Below are 18,289 nucleotides of genomic sequence, written 5' to 3' on the forward strand. Positions count from 1 at the left end.
GTGGTGATATATCACTAATAAATAGAGCTGGATGATGTAATATGAACCCCATTATCTATTCTAAAATAACTTTTGATGGATCAGGTAAAGAATACTTTCTTCTGCTTTTTGCTTCCTTTGCCTTTCCTTGAAACATTCCACATTTCTACTTCCACATATCTATTTTTTAACATAAGATTCCCAGCTCTTGTCTAGCATGTTTGGATGCTAGACAAGAAATTGTGAGGGCTTTGTAAGTCAGAGTTGGGTTTAAATTCTAATTCTGTCTCTTCCACTATTGCTTTGGACAAAATACCTAGTATTTTGAGCACCAGTTTTCTCACCTGTAACATTCTAATAATAATATCAATTGCCTTGCTGGGCAATTGTGAGGAGAAAATTAGTTAACAACTTCATCCCCAATGATGATACTTGACAGCCTAAGTTTCCAAGGCTTACATAACAAAGTACTACAAATTGGATGCCTGAAAACAACAGAAATATATTGTCTCACGGTATGGAGGCTGGAAGGCTAAATTAGGGTATTGAAATGTCTATGCTCCCTGTAGAGAAGTCCTAGAGAAGAATAAGTTGCATGCCCCTCTTCTGGCTTCCGATCTTGGGAGGTTATCTTTGGCATTCCTTGGTTTGTGGTCTAACTCAACCTCTGCTGGCAGTGTCATATGGCTGCCTTCTTTCTCTTAGTCTATTTCAACTCTCTTCTTAGAAAGTGAACAGCCATATTGGATTAGGGGTTTACCATAATCCACTCTGACCTCATTCTAACTTGCCTAATTCTGTCTGTAAGAACCTTTTTTTCCCATATAATTTCACATTCTAAGGTACTGGGGATTAGTACTTCAACGTATATTTTTGGAGGATGCAATTCCACCCATAACTTTGGCCTTACTTTATGTCAAATTAGAAAAGGCCATAACATTTATAATACTAATACAGGGTATTAATAATCGGGTGGCCCGGGGGGAAAATACACAAAAAATAAGATGTGTGCTATAGTCAGTAGTAATATTTTGATGATGTTATTTCATAGTTTGTAACAAATGTTTTACAACAATTCAAGGAGTTGGTAATGGGGTGATATACGGGAGCCCTGTATGACATGCGTGATGTTTGTAAGTTCACAACATTTAACTTACTTTAAAATACACTTATTGTTTATTTATGTTCATGTGTGAAGAATATACTTCAATAAAATTTTATTTAAAAAAAACAAGGGCCATTATTTACTCTATTTGTCTTCCTCCCAAAGATTTCTTCATAAATATTGAAATTGTTTTTTTTGGATGACTTTAAATTTTATTGAATAATTTTAGTTTATTCTCTGTATTTGAGCTTTGTTTTTACTTCCTTTTGCACCAAATTCTGTTTTTTGATAACTGTGTTTTCTTTCAAAATCTGTGTAAATTTCTCTCCCTGAAAGTTTCTCTGTATTTACATTTACGCAGGGTAAACAAAATAAATATAATCCATACTATTCCCAACCTAGGAAATAATTATCATATGTATTAGGTGAAAAGTTAAAGTAGAGCCATTCTCATCTGTAAGAAAAAGAAGAAGAAAAAGTAAAAGATAAAAGCAGTAGAAGAACAGTGTAAACTAGAGCTTTTCTCAAATGTCGGGAGAATATTATATTAGCTGTGAAGTTTTAGTTTAGACTTGCCTACTCAACTTGATTGCATGGATTTATGCAAAGTCTAATGTCTTTTGAATTCAAACTATTAAAATGAATTCAAATATTTTAGTCACAGTAATCATATAAATTTCCAAAAATGGCGCAATACCATAGCAAATAACTCTAAATTATTTTTATTTTTATTTTCTTCTAAATTATCACCTATAGTTTATCTACTACACAGATTAATATGATACCAGTGATACTGATCATTTGGACTGTCTTTCAGTATGGTGAATTATGCCAAGCTGTTAGACTGAATCATGACAGTTATGGTAGCTTTTTTTCAGATTAGACTTCTTATAAACATCAGTAATTTGTTTTGCATATAAAATTCATTAGAAAATATTCACTTGCTAAACTAATAAATCTCTTGTACAATGCTTTGATCATTCAATTTGTTGAAAAGCCACTTAAAGTTTCTTCCATTTTTTAGACCTGTAAATGCTTCTACCTTGATAAAGCTGTTGATTAACTTATGAATGCAAAGACATACAATTATAACCATAGGTGCATGTTTATAATAATTATAAAGCAAAATCATTGGCCTCCATATCAGTCACTATTCTAAGAATTATACCCATATATCTCTATGATGCAGGTGCTATGATTATTCATATTTCACAAAAAGTTGGCATGGATGTTAATTATATGAAAGATCACACAACCACCAGTGGCAGAGGTAAAAGTGAACCAAGATCTGTTGTAATCCAAAATGTGTGCACTAATTCACTACACTGTTCTGTGTAATAGAAAACTGTTATTTTGGAAAACTAATATTTAATCATTTTTTTCTAACATTTATTTTGCAAGTTTCGATATTAATTTTCATTAATTTTCCATATTTTTTTCATAGATGCCTGTAGTCAATTTCTGAATTTTTCTACTGAAGCTGATCATAATTACCTTGAAATTCAAAATGGCCCTTTTCACTGCAGCTCTGTGGTTGGGCAGTTCAGTGGTACAGATCTACCTTCAGTGTTGCTGAGTACAACGCATGAAACTCTCATCCACTTTTACAGTGATCATTCACAAAGCCGGTAAGGCTTTAAACTTGCTTATCAAGGTAAGGAATCAAAAGTGTAAATGTGCCTTTGATATTTATATGGCATGCTCATTCATTGGTTAAAAACATGTAGAATGGAAATAATTTTTAATGAAGTGTGTTCTGATTAGTAGAAGAGCCATTGCTATAGACTCAGGAGGCATAGCTGGCTGCACTTATTCTCACATCTCCAACCACATTCCCTCCTTCTCCTTAGACTCTCTCCTAAGGCTATTGTCACTTAACTTTCAGACAGTGGTTTCCACTGTGTCTCCTCTTAGCCAATTGTACTTTTTTCTTGTTCCTTCAGGACTACTGTAGAGAGAGTCAATTCATGGTGAAATTGGTCTGGCAGTGGCAGGGTCTCTCAGCTCAAGTTCATGGCTATACATACTATAAATTCATGTTCAAATTATGTTAGGAAAAAAATCTCAGTGAAAGAACTGTATCCCATTTAATCAATCTAAATATGAAATCCTTAAGAAAGTGTGAATCACATTACCAAAGAATTTTTGATGCGTGAAAAAGTTGAAAAATTTCATTTTGTATGAAATGATTTAACTGCCCTTTTCTTGAATATTGTTACATCAAATGAAGTAGAAAATGTCAAATCTAGTGGCTTTTTATAAACTTCATTAAAGCACTTGCTTTCCTTTATTTTCTAGACTTAACTTGGAAACAGGGCTTTAAAATTTTAATACTGAAAGAGGCTACTAATTTGTGTCAAACTCTTAAATATTGTTACTTAAACTGTTACCTAAACATATGCCTACTCCTTCTTTCTCAGCAAACACTGTCACTTCCTATTTGGAAGGCATACAAGCACACACTCACACAAACCGATAAAGGACATCATAGAAGAATTGATTTCCTACAATAAATCCATGAATTCACCTGCATGTGCACCTATTACCTGTTCTTTCTCTCTCATTTAAATAGGCATGTTTCCCTACCAAAGTCAAATCCATTCCATGCTCTAGGCTCTATGCTCCCTTCCTTTGTACTGTTTCAGAAAAATTAAGCTATGGGTTAACTTCTATCCAATGCGTTTTCAACTGTCAGTTCTCTACTCGATCTTTCCCAACAGCATTCAAAATAGACTCAAAAATTTCTCATACACATATATACACACATTCTCTCACACACACATTTACTTATATATATATAGATAGATAGATATAGTATATACATATATATTATATATATATAAATGCACCTTTGGCCCCTATTTTCCTCGAGTGCCTGTGCTCTAAGAAAAAAATTTAGAAATATTATCTTCACTAATTTTCTTAATTTCCGCACTTCTTTCTGTTTTAATCATTTTAATCTGGCTTTAGCACTATTCTACTGACAAGTTCTTCCATTTTTTTTTTCAGTTGGATGAATAAATCCACTGGGTATTCTTCATTTCTCATGTTTCTTGGAAGTATTCAGTAAAACTGTTAACCACTTGTTCTGGCTTAATACATTTTTCCCATTTGTTTCAATGAGAACATAATTTCTTGTTTTTTATACTATCACATTGGTTATTCCTTTATTTTCTTTGATTCCTTGTCTTCTTCTGACAACTTTAGTAGAGGAATTAGTTGGAGTTCCATATTTTTCCATCATATTCTTTCCCTGAGCATCACCAACACTCATGGAGTCAAAGACCATGATAGTAGTAATAATTAACTCTTGTATTTATGTCCTTGATTCCAGTATTTCTTTGAGTTCCAGAACTAGATCTCTAACTCACGATACCACATCTCCACTTGGTATCACCAAGGCTCTTGAACCCTGTGACTGAAATGACCTCACAATTTTCCTTTCCAAATATGCTCATCCTCTGGTTTTGTCCATCATAATAACTGAGTGGTACATTTTTATCCAGTTGTTTCAGCTACAAAATTGGTGCTATTCATGGTTCCATTTTTCTCCCTCACCCCACTATTAAATCAATCACCAAGTCCTTTTCTCCACCTCAAATATATTTCTGGAATCCATCTCATTTTCTCTATCTCCATTTTCACTAATAGTCTGAACCATCCTCACCTTTTTCCTAGTAAATTCTTCACCTCTTAAAGGTTTATCACATTTATTCTTACTATTTCTCTCATCTTTCCAAAGAAAAATGTGACTTGTCCTTTTCTTGATTAAATGCTTTACCATGCTTTCCTATGTACTTATTCTACAGTTAAAATTCTATAACAGGGAAGTGGATGCAGCTTAAGTGGTTGAGCACCTTCTTCCTATGTACAAAGTCTCGTTACTTCCAATAAACAAACAAACAAATGAACAAACAAACAAAAAAATCAACTCTTTTTGGGGAGCAGATATAGCTCACTGGTTGAGTGACAATACATGGTCCTGGGTTCAATCCCCAGTAAAAAATTCAGTAACAGACCAACTCCCTCAGCTTTTTCTTCCTCCAACCTTAAACTCACTCACTGCATTTCAGTCAAATGGACATTCCAATGACATAAGTGGCTATGACTCTTTCTACTGATGGTTTTTACACATGCAGTCCTCTCTTCTTTAACCCCAGTCTCCTTTAAGTAATGATTTTACACTCAGTTTGTGCATAATTCTCCTAAAGGAGGCATCTTCTCTTCACACAGACTAGGCTAAATCTCCTGTTGTGAAGCTTCACATCACCATGGAATTCTCTGGGTGAGGTAGCCATTGGTGCTGCTCTCCAAATGTATCCCATCCTCCTGACTTCTGGATACAGGGTCATGATGCACAGCCTTACCCTTTTAAGAGTAAGTGGTGGTGTTGCTTGCTTTAGCTGATGACATTGGAGTGAACGCCCTATAAAATGGGAGTCATGAGAACATGATTCACTCTTCTCTCCCTGTCTTAAGTGGAGTTCTGCAGTCACCAGGATAATCGCTCCTTAGTCAGGCTGGGTCTCTTAGGAACTCCATGAGTAGAGCCCCCCTGCCATCACAGGCAATGAAATTTGGAATAATTTTTGCTACTGTGGTATTAGTTTATATGGACAATATTCCATAAGATTTATTAAGATAAGGAATTGATAGTATATTTATATTTTAAAGAATGTCTAATCAGAAAGAATTTACCTCATGGGGAGAGGAATCAGTTCTATTTTTACCTCGCTCTGTGCTCAGCATGAAGCCCAGTTCCTGACTCACAGTAGGTCCCCAGTGTATAATTGTGCCCTCCACACTTGATGCTCTACTACCGCAGATGCCAAGGGGCTTTATGCTGTGCTGCAGCCGCATTTTAGGCATTTATGAGGCTTACCTTTAGGTTAAGTTCTATGCTCTAATAGCTTATTTAAATTGAATCTATTTTAATCCCTACTCATTGCCAGATATTGCTGGCCAATTTACTTATCCAATGCAGATCCTGGCACAAATATCACATGTCCAGTCATCATAACGTTTTGGTTTTTAGTGGACTCCATTTTGGAATTTTGCCTTAAACTAAATAATTACTGGTTTAGCAAAGATAGTGGGATTTGCAGTGCTTATCAGTGATTACCTTGGGCACTGATTGTTCTACCCATGTGTGCAAATAGCCCTGGATGTACCTTGAGTAGAGCTACCAATACTGAAATACACACCAGTACCATGCTTTCTTATTTTCATTCTATTTCTTCCATTCCCACCCCACCTTAAAGGGAGGAAGCTAAAAGACCACAGTTAAGTCCCTGCTCACTTTGAATTCTATAGATATGCTCATATATTGGTAAGAAGTAAAATAGTGAAGATACACAGTCTTGATCAATTTCCTGGATTAACCTGGATTCCATAAATTAGTACCATTAATTAGTGGCTAGATCTAAGTAATATTGTAGTGAAGAAAACTTTATTGTAATATTGTAATTAATATTGTAGTGAAGAAAACTGTAACTGACAGAAACCCAATCAAGCTAGCTAAGCAGTAAGTGCAGTGTTCCAGCTCAACTTGTGCAGGATTGGAATCTAGGACTCGAGTAGTGAGGATGGCCACATTCTAGCCTTCCTTAGCCAGCAACAACTGGACTCTTCTTCCCTAGTGCAGCTTGTAGGAATACATTCTTAATGGACCAGCATGAGTTATGTGACAGCCCCCCAAGTCCAATCTCTGAGACCAGGTAGATTGGTGCTCTATACTAGCTCAGCTCAGGTCACATGGTAAGAAAATATGATTAACAGACTTCATCAAATTGGAATAGTTTGAGAGAGAGGGGCAGTTTCCTTAAGAAGGAGGGGCTCTGAAATAGCAAAACAATAAATACATAATAAATTTTTACATATTGATCAAAAGTCTGCATTAACTAAATATTTCAATGTTAATGCATTAAATCTGCAAAACAAAAGGGTGTTTTATTAATGCTTTCATATATACTTTCTTCATTACTTTCCTGGGCTGTTATAACAAGTTACCATGAACCTAGTGCTTAACACAACAGAAATTCATTGTCTCACACTTCTGGAGTCTAGAAGTAGGCAAAGCTTCAGGAGTAAGTGGTGGAGGGCCATGCTTTCTCCGATGGCTCTAGGGAAGAATTCTTCCCTGCCACTTCCTAACTTCTGGAGGTGGCCAGCATTCCTTGACACTCCATGGGCTCATACACTGTAACTCCCCTGCCTTGGTCTTCACACGCCCTTCTCCCTTGTGTGTCTCCATCTCTTCTCTTCTTATATGGGTACCCACCATGTTGGTTTAAAAGTCTACCCTCATCCAATTAGATCTCATTTTATCATAAGTAAATTAATCTGAAATGACATTACCTTCCAATAAGATAATATTCTTAGGTACTAGGGGCTAGTACCACAACATGTCTTTTGGGGTGACACAATTCAACCTATAATACTTCTTCATTTGATCTTATTGAAATAGTGTGAGTTCTGAAAGAGTTAAATGTCCATATTTCATTATATTAAAAATAATGACAGTGGTAGCTATTATTGAGCACTCATTGTGTGCCACATTCCATGCTTTGTCTTTTAAATTCTAAGTGAACATTATGCACATTTTACAGATAAGGAGAATGAGACTCAAGGAGGTAGAACAAACTGTGGAGTTATGAATAGCTATGTGCAGATTATGATTTGAAATTCGACACCAAAGTAGTCATCTTGACTCCAAAGTAGTAATCACTCTAATGAAGAAAGGGAAATGATAAAATTTTTAGACTCTAATTTCAATGCTTTATTCACCTCATTAATATAAAAATAGTTTTTAAACTGTAACAGAGTAACTTTAAGGGGTCCACTTTTGCCTCACAGTTTGTAAAATCAGTAAACCATTTATCTGAAGAGCACTGACTATGGGGAATAGTCAAATAACAATTTTTCATGTATTGACATGACACCTGACAGATTCACTTATTTAAACTCAAGTTTTTTGGCTGCTAAAATAGCTTTGCTAAAAATCTATGAGTCACATGTTCTCTATAAATACTTCTAACACATGCCTTGAGACTTGAGATGTGTTTTTCTTACTATCATATGTAATCCAGATGTCAGCTGTGGCTCTCCTCTTACAGATTCAGGTGTAATTTTTCAGACACCATGTAATTTCATGGCCTCTGAAAATCAGCAGATTTCCTCATGATATATTTATCAAACACTTATATTAAACTTTCTAAGAACTTTACAAGGAATCATTTTCTTAGTTCTTACAACAGGCCTCTGTTGGCCAAATCACCATTTCCCTTAGTAGTGATGAAGCTGAGGTCAAGTTTGACATTGCGTGTCCTGGACAAATGTTAGTCAATAGAATGACAGGGATTTGAGTCCAGGAACTTTCGTGCTAGAGCCTGTGCTCTCAACCAGTATTGGCTGCTGCTGCCTCAAGTTCTGCAGACCCCTCACCTGATCTTCTCTGTGCTAATGCTCACAGTATATTCCATCCTTCCTCCTTTCAAGCCCTGCCTTCAACCTCTACTGCACTGCATGCTCAAAGCCCAGCCTGGGGTGCATTCTCACAAGTTTTTCTTTCATTGTATATTATTAGCCTGCTTTTCTCAGTCCTTCCTGATTGCACTTCTCACCATGGTCTCAGCTTTATATAGTTATTCCTTTATTGTTCAGAATGGCTTCTCTTTTCCCCTGAGGCCAAGACACCAGCAGCACCTAAATGTGTATAGAGAATGAGTTTGGGGTTGGGGACTCAGACTCTGAATCCCTACTAGTAGAGGAATCCCATCATCATTCTCAACACAGAGTCACTTGGCCTTCCACTTAATACAGGTATATAGGTAACAAACTGCACATATGTAATCCATTAGACTCTCTTACCAGTATCTAAAAGAAAACTGTTAGATAATGATATATGCAAAAATAAAGACAAAGTGAGCAACAAGGAAGAAAAGTGGACTCTGAGGGGTAGAAGCAGAGAAAGTGCAAAGTCATGCATATTAAGGATTTGAGAAACTTCAAATGCTGAATTGAATATTTTCTGTTCTATAAATGTTTGACCAAATATTGACTCATCTTTCTCTTGACTATAAAATAAAAGTCCATAATGATGAATGATAATGGCACTGTTCTCTGGACTTCTGCCTCTTACCTTATTTTCCATCCATCAAAATTATCTGTGGTTATTTAAAATGCAGTTTATAAGTGTAAAGATTCAACACTAAAGTGATTAGGGGACACACACACACAAGAGAAACAAAGTTCAAATAAGTCTAAAGTGTTACTGCCTCCCTCCACCCCCTCTCCCAGCCGTTGTTATCTTCCCCCTCCAGCCGTTGCGGTCTTTCCCGCCAGTCCCGCTCACATTGCCAACATATAACCTGCCCTCTTCCTTAGCCACTGCCTACCTCATAGCCATCCGCCCAATCCCACCTATCCACTATCACCCCGTAGCTAGCCCGCCCTAGCCCCAACCCCTCCCCTACCCAGCACTATAAAACCCCAAGCACTTCCTTAATAAATTAGACCTGCGCATAGACCTCGTCTCCGTGGTTTTTCTTTCATCAAACGCGCGTCCCACCGAGCCTTGAGCCGCCCGCTGCCGCCCCGGTCCGGCCGTGGCGTAGGCCAGATCCCCGGCAGCGACTCGCCTGCAGTGACCCGCCTGCAGTGCCGCAGCGGCAGCCACCGCTCTAAAGTAGTAAAGTTGAGTTTATATAAACATCTCTGTCACTTTTCTGAAACAACAAACATTAACAATTATATTAGCATAATTTTATCTTCAAGTTCACATTCTAACCAAATTAAAACAATATAGGAAGCAGGAGGGTCAAGAAATATGCTCTTCCATGACTTATTTCCAGCTTCCTGACTTGGCTTCTTTCTTCACTTCACATTCTCCTTTCACCTTAAATAAAAGAGGACATAAATAACTAGATAATTAGACAACTTTACATATTCTGATGTGATTCCATCCATGCTAATTTTCTGCCTTTATATCCATGTTTTTCTTTTTCAGGATACCTGCGTTCCTGTGTTTTAGAAAGTATGATCGCTCTTAATGGATGTTGGTCACTGGATTTGGTCTTTGTAGATTCTGAAACAATTGAAACTTCGATCACTATTCTCCTTTCTATAAAACCTATGCAAATTGGGGAAAAAAGATTACATATAAAGAAACATTGAGAATGTCTTTAACACAGATATCTGAAGTTCTTCCATGCAGTATTGATATGCAAATGAAGTTAATAAGTTAAATGATTACTCTTTCAGGCAGCAGTTTACTTTTGGAAAGAAGCCTGTTTTAACTTTTTTTTAATCTAAAACTTTCCATTTGAAATGAAGATCCTGACATGCCGAAAAAAATTATGTATGTTGCATTATAAACATTATTTTAATTTTTACAGAAAATAATTTTAATGAAATCATTTTTTATTAGCAAAGTTGTGGTTTAACAGCAAAATCATACCCAAAATACCCAGTTCCCATACACCATCCTATTATTAACACCTAGCATTCATGTAGTGCATGTGCTACAATTGAGGAAAATACAATTTACTACTTTCTATAATCCATGGTTTACCTTTGGGTTCACTGTTTGTGTTGTACAGTCCCATGGATTTTTTAAAAAATTTTTATTTTAATGACATATATACAACATAAAATTTCCCCTTTTAACCACATTCAAATATATAATGCAGTGCTGTTGATCACATTCACAATGTTTGCTACCAACACATCTTGGTGTATCTGATATTAGTTTCCAAGAAGACATTATTGTCTCAGCCTGGTAGATAGCAAACCTGCAGAACAGGTTTAATTAAGGGAAAACTGCCTGTGTCCAGGATTAATAATCCACAAGAAATTAGATTGGTTTTCTGCTATCCAGTCTGAAGTGTTTCCACATGGGAAGTTTTCTCTTGCTTAACCTGCTGCTTGCTTACCCTTTGCCTCTAGACTAGTCAGTCATGGCCTAGTGAGTAATCACCTGGACAATTACAACTTAAAGTGGAAAGAATTGTTTGGGCCCAATTTCCTGAGAAGGGGCATGAGGATATTATAGATTTTGTGTGATTAAGAATCCCTTAGATTTCCCTGCACCAGTATCTGGCTTTCTCCAAGATGATTTGTTTCCCAAAGGGTGTTTTATGAATGCAAGCATCTTTCCAAAGGTGTTTATTCCAAATTCAGTATTTGAAAACAAATACAATTATTTTATACATATATATATGTAATTCTTTTTAAAATGGAAATGCTGAAAAACTTCTCAATATGTAATCTAATGAAAGTTCCAGAGGTAGACTGGACTTTCACTATCCAATCTACTGATTGAAAGATATCAAAGTCAAAGTTCTATGATTTGCTTTGCCTTTTCGTCCTTATTGGAGGATGGATATTTCTCCTCTAATATTAGGGCCACATTCAGACACGAAACAGGAAGGCTGGAGGGGAAAAAAAAAAAGGCCAACCAGCTTTGTAGAGCCTCCTGGGGAGCTTCAAGTGGTGAATTTGTCTTGCATTTAGTTAGCAGATACTTGCTTTGTAATAACCTGTTGCTAAAGAAAAGCTGAAAAATGTAATTTTTTTCAGCATTTACTTAAAAAGTTAAAAAGTTTTCTCTGGCTTCTGGAATGCTTTGCTCTTTGAAGTGGCCTGCTTGACCCTGTAAGCACTGAATTGGTGAATCCTCAACTAGACCAAGTATCTGGTTGGTTGACTGAATGTTTGCTTGATTTGACACCTAATTCCAAATTTTCACATTTTCAAAAAGTTGTCCTTACAAAATATTAGTTTTTATCATAAATGATTGATTTTCTATAACTGAGAGTTATAAAGACAGATTAAATTTAAGAAATAAAATTTTTTGAGGTTAGGATATCATATCTCATAGAGATTTACATTTTCAATCTCTAGTAGTTTATCAATATTTATCAATGTTTATCATTATATAAAATGTATAAGTTGGCAAAATGATATTTAACTGATTTTTAAGTCACCTTAAATTTTCTAGATTCTGCTTGTGATTTATTATAAGCTAAGGGTATTATTAATAACTCATAAGAAGATGTATAAATCATGCAAATATTTCTAGTTATTCCAAATGGTGTTTGTGTTCTACACTTTATTTTTAAGTCGTATCTTTTATTTATGGCTATAATATTGTTTTAAAATGTTTGTAGATATAGCTGTCTTGAGTTAAATTATGTATACAGAACTGAAAAATGAAATAGCAGAGACAGAAATTTGTTAAATAAATTAAGTTTATGTACCCTATTAGTAAATCAATAATTGTAAAATATGATTATGTAAAGATAGTTTTCAACTAAGTAGATAATAGTTACCAAATATAATAACGATTAGAAAGATGATACATGAATCCTTTAGCAATCATATTAAGTGCTTATAATTTAAACATGACAAAATTGCTGCTCAGGATTGATAGATGTAAATAATAGTCATTACACCAGATCCAAACAGTGGATTCCTATATTAAAAATGGCCTTGAGTTATACCAAATTCTCTGCCTTCCCTTACTCTTATGGTATATAGGGCTTTCTGGCCCTTAGACTTTTCATAGTATTTAAAAATTTTGTCATATAAAAACTTTAGTGACTTCCTTTGCCATTTAGTTTCTGTAATTTAGCATTCGGAGAAGTTGAATATCTTCTTTCTTTTTCTTTTTCCCTGTATGTGCTAAACACTATTTTAAAAACATAGTAGGCTATGTTCAATCCACTTATTCCTCAATACAATATAAAACTGATGAATTTTGCTTGAACTGGATTTATGTGAAAATGGGCTGTAGTTTATAGATATCACTTCCTCCTTTAGAAGGAGATGCAGTTAAACTGATTTTATGTACCATTAGTAACTGAAGAATTCATCCTAACTGATTGTATTTTTGTATTAACTACTCCTTATAGATACAACTATAATTTCTAGAATTAGAAATTGAAATGTTTCTGGGAAATGGACTTGGCCCAGTGGTTAGGGCGTCCGTCTACCACATGGGAGATCCGCGCTTCAAACCCTGGGTCTCCTTGCCCTGTGTGGAGCTGGCCCATGCACAGTGGTGATGTGCGCAAGGAGTGCCATGCCATGCAGGGGTGTCCCCCGCATAGGGGAGCCTCACGCACAAGGAGAGCGCCCCCTAAGGAGAGCCGCCCAGCATGAATCAAAGTGCAGCCTGCCTAAGAATGGTGCCACCCACACGGAGAGCTGACACAACAAGATGACGCAAGAAAAAGAGACACAGATTCCTGTGCCACTGACAACAACAAAAGCGGACAAAGAAGATGCAGCAAATAGACACAGAGAATAGACAACCCGGGTGGCGGGGGGGGGGGGGGGGGGAGAGGAGAGAGAAATAAATAAAGAAATCTTTAAAAAAAATAAAGAAAGCAAAATGTTTTTAAAACTGAATCACTCTTTCTTTACAATATAATATCCTGAGCAACCTTGATTTCACTGAAGGAGCAAGGGCAAGGGGCTTACTCTCCCTTTTTAACCACCTGCAAACTAGCTTCAGGTGTCCATATTCTGCCTGTTTCTTTGTCAGCCTAACCCAAGCTTCTGAGGCAGCTGAGATCACAGAGTCTGAGTCCAGGCTGGCACATTCACAATCATGTTTTGTGAGGCCACAGTCCTTGACTTCAGTGACTTCAACAGTTTGTCTCAGTCAAATTTATACTTTGTCTAAAATACAAAGGCTGTAACATATAAAGAACACTGGACGCTCACTCCTGGATTAGTCAAACAGGAGATACAATTGTACTTGCAATTGTGAACAAGGAATTTTGTTATAGATCTCCCAGGAGAGGATTCACTTAGCAGAAAAACTCTACGAGTGACTGCTATCTTAACAATATGGGTTGGCTTCCCAAATAGATACCGAATCAAAGCATTAACATTTGGGCAAAAATATATATCTTAAACATGAAAGACAGGATCATATCTCTGGTTACAAAAGACACATGATGCACTAAATAAGGAAGTTAGAACAGCCTATGAGGACACTGGTAAGCTTATGCATGTGTGCATTTGAGAAAGTCTGTGGACCACACTACTTGTTTTAGCTCCTACGGACAACCCAACTTCAAGATCTCAAGTAGGGCTTCCAGTTAATATTGTGTTTAAACTGCCATTTTCTTGCTACAAGGTACAGATTTTTCAAAGTCCTTCACATTAATTTCTGACATTAGAAGCAGTAGTTTATTCCTCTTTGGTTAACCTTCATCAAGGAGATATTATCAGAAGTGCTCAAGTGTTTAACTTGTGTAACATATTCTGTCATAGAAACTAGAAAATCCTTGCAGTCTAGTCTAGGTTTCATTGAACTAATGTATGAAAATCATGGTTCATTGCATTTATCATCACACTTAATTCTTGTGGTTCTGCTAAAAGATGGGTATATTTATTGTGCCTTCATAGATGAAGAAATGAAGGCATGGAATTTAAATGTTATATCCAAGATCTCACAGGCATTATATGGGGGGGATGTAGGTCTAGCTCACATCACAGAGCTAGTTGCAAACCTACTTCAAGGCTTTTGGACTTCAAGAGCAGGTTTTCTGTTGATGATGATTCTCTTTCAAATTTTCCATGATAGTACAACAAATCTTATACAACTTACTAGATGATAGGTCTTAAAACCTTTAGCAATTCCTAAGTATGGAACACAGAAATTTATGAACAAGTTGTCGGACTTCAGTTGAAAATCTTTTTTTACATCTGTATACTACAAGTTAACTTCTTTATCAGATTCAATGGAAGCGGTTTTTTAATATTTTTATTCTCTTACTTGATGGCTGTTTTTGTTAAATTCAAACATTTTATATTTTAAAAATCAGTTTACACAAATTAATGCTTTCAGGATGAGTAGAGAACAAAGTCTTGCTTGGATGAGAATTCTGACAGTTGATTGAGTGCTCTCCCATAGTCAAGCCTATAGTACATATTATTCAAATTTATACCTCAAAAAACCATACACTTTCATGTGCCACAATCTTTAAATGTGAAGATAAATATCAAAACAGGTAATGGAAAAATCTCTTGCCCTTACTCTAAAAAATACTCAATAAGGATTCTTCCAAAAATTATCTCTTTTAGCATACTAAATAATTATTTTATTATTTTTAGTTACTTTAACTCAGACTCCTAAAATGGTCCTTTATATAAATACAAATTTAGGAAAGATACTTACAAAATAAAAATGACTTGTGATATTACACATCAAAAGTTTGGGAGAAATTGATGTTATTATTTATATACGAAGTAGTGCGTTAAATAAGAAATTTGGCACAGAGGTCTAAAAAAGCTTAACTGATTAATAATCTAAGTGTATAATTCACAAGTTAAAAAAATACTTGGCCTTTTACATTCTTCGGACACTTCTGAAATAAGCCATGCATTTCTGTTTTTATTGCCTAGCAGATACTCCTTATATGAGTCCTGAACTTAGAAGAAGTGTCTATTTGCTAAAACATGTTTGATTGAATCTCCTATTTGTTTCTCATAGAAGGAAGCAAGATTGTGAACGCAACTGTTGGGAGAAATGGCTTAAAAAGTCCATCTCCCTGAACTTTCCACCTTATTTCAGACAAGTGACTTCTTTCTATCTTTGAGCAAACATACTACTTTCTCTGCCTGAAAAGCCTTCCTTCCTTGGTCTTTACCTGCTCTGTACCTTCTCACCATTTAGAACTCAGTTAAAATGTCACTTATTCAAAAGAGGGTTTTTTGACCAAGCCTGCATTACCATCAACCTGTTTTGCCTTTATTTCAGTTATTATTTATTTTATTTAACAATAGTTTACACAACTTTAAATTATTTCATAATTATACATTAATTTTTTGTTCTTCTTAAAGTGTAAGCTTGATGAAAGCATGAATATTATACCATGTATAATAGCATTTATAACTTAGACCATAAATAATATTTATTTCACTCAATAAATGAAGAGGTGATAAAAATCATTCTTCCACATACATAGACATACTTCCTCATTTATTTTTCACACACGGGAAGATTGTGTCAGAGCCATTAAAAGAGAGGAAAAAGTTCATTTTTTCTGAACTCTTAGAGTAGTCCATGGCTATTTGAATCATGGGGTTTTAAACTGGAAGACAACTTTGCAATCTTCCATACTGATCCCTTTGACAGAGGTTAATCATATTAGCAGAAATAATCCAGCACCCTTCAGCCTCATTTTTATCCAACCTTAAAGAGAACATGATTGCAGTTCTTAAATTATCCAACAAACTCTATAACAAAATTTAACAAAATGCATTGTATTACATTTTATTAAAAAATACGTGAGTGAATGTGTGAGTGTGTGTATGTGTGCGTGCTTGTATTAATACCTCAAAGGCATGTTAAATCAGGAGTGAAATCTTCCAGTGATGGTGTGGGGAGCCGCCTGGAGCTACGTGCATTTGCGGTCTCCAGCACCATGGCGGTTTTCATAAGTACGCCTACTCCACCCCTGTGCTTCCGCCTTCTTCTTCCCCTTTCCCCAGTTTCCCGGGCAAAAAGTGTCGTGCCTGCGCAACAAGATGTTGAAACCATGACCAGCATTGAAGACTCGCAACCTATAGCAAGTGGTGTAACAGCATTTTATTGCCTTATATGGAAGAGCCGCTTCATCAGCCGATCACCCCCTGCTAATACCCTCCCCTTAGTATATATTCTGATGCTCTACCCTCAATCAACGGAGACTTGATCAGATCCTGTCTTGTCTCCGTTTCTCTCGCCTCTTGTCCCCCAATTCCCACTCCCTCTTTCAGGTGCCGGTTCGTTTGACCTGCGGGCGGGGTCATGATGGTTAGGTTGTGTTGAATATAATTTTATTTGATTCTCCTCCCATGGAAATTGCAAGCCATTTTGACAGCTTTTTCTCTTTTTTAGCATTGTTTTTGGTGTATTAGAGGACTCACTTCTCCAATGGACTTTATTATTATTATATTTTATTTTTAAAGCAAATACAAGAATGAGAACAAGCCTGCTGATTTCATCTAAAGAGTATAATTCAGAAGGGAATTTGCTGATAGTTCACAGTTTGAAATTATTTGTTCTTTTTGTGACATAGGTCTATAAAATAATTTTAGACTTGAAAAGCAACTTTGTAAGGAGAGATACCATGCCCTGTGGCTATTTTCCAGGACATCTAGCCCTGGTTTTCAAGAGAGGTGTTTTTATGGCCTTCACTTCGGTTGGCGCTTTGAAGAGGGAGAAGTGGCCTGGGCTGTGTTTTGTGAGATTGTCCTAGGGAGAAGCACAATGGAGGAATCGGAAAAAGGTTATGTATACATACGAAATAGAGAAAGAGAAAGGGAAAGAAAGACAAATTCCTGTTGACTTTCTGTTTTAGTGTTGCCTGGCCCACACAGATCCCCGCCATCCTCGCGCATTTCCGTAGGGAAGGCCCAACACTAAAGCTCCGGGCAATCACCAGGCCTGTGGGGGGCCCACAGCACGACCCCCTCAGGCAAGACGGGGAGCCCTCGCGGTCGGCCAAAAGCTGGTCGCAGCGCTGCCAGTGGGACGCGCAGGGGCACCCTCTCACGCAGAGGGAACCCCCTGCGGCACCTGGCGCACACAAGGGAGAAGCACCTGCGGCGGGGCAAGCGGGGCGCCGGGAACGGGAGCAGCGCCGCCGCTCCCCGCGGGCGCCTGAGGCACAACCCGCAGCGCTCCAGGGGCCCGCGAGGGGCCGGCGAGGCGCGTTTGAGCAGCAACAGCGAGACCACCCTGCCGCGGAGGGGGGCCGAGCGTGAACACAGAGCCAGGACCGACGAACGAGGGATGGGCACTTGACCTGTGGGGGTGCCAATCCCTGCACCAGCAAAGCAGGTGGGGAAAGAGGCGAGGGGCCCGCGGGCAGAGCGAGGGGAGTCTTCCTGCCGCCATAAAAGCGCGCCCTGTGGTGCGGCTCAGGCCCGGCCCGGGACAGCACAGCACCACCGCCTCCATCATGAGGAGAGGTGTGTTCTATCATAACATACTTATTTCTTATGGTTTTGAACACTCTTTTCCTTTGGACACCTCTAGATTTTTCCTCTTGAAGGCCTATATTATGTGGAGGATTTGAACAGTCCCATACTCTACTTATAAGATATGAAAACAACTAGATAACTCATTCACAGACCATGCAAGTATTATCTTTATGGTAAATTTCAAATTCCATTTTCAAAAAACTGTGACTTAAAATCTCTTTG

This window comes from Dasypus novemcinctus, chromosome 23, assembly GCF_030445035.2.
Source record: "Dasypus novemcinctus isolate mDasNov1 chromosome 23, mDasNov1.1.hap2, whole genome shotgun sequence".
In the NCBI taxonomy this organism is placed as follows: Eukaryota; Metazoa; Chordata; class Mammalia; order Cingulata; family Dasypodidae; genus Dasypus; species Dasypus novemcinctus.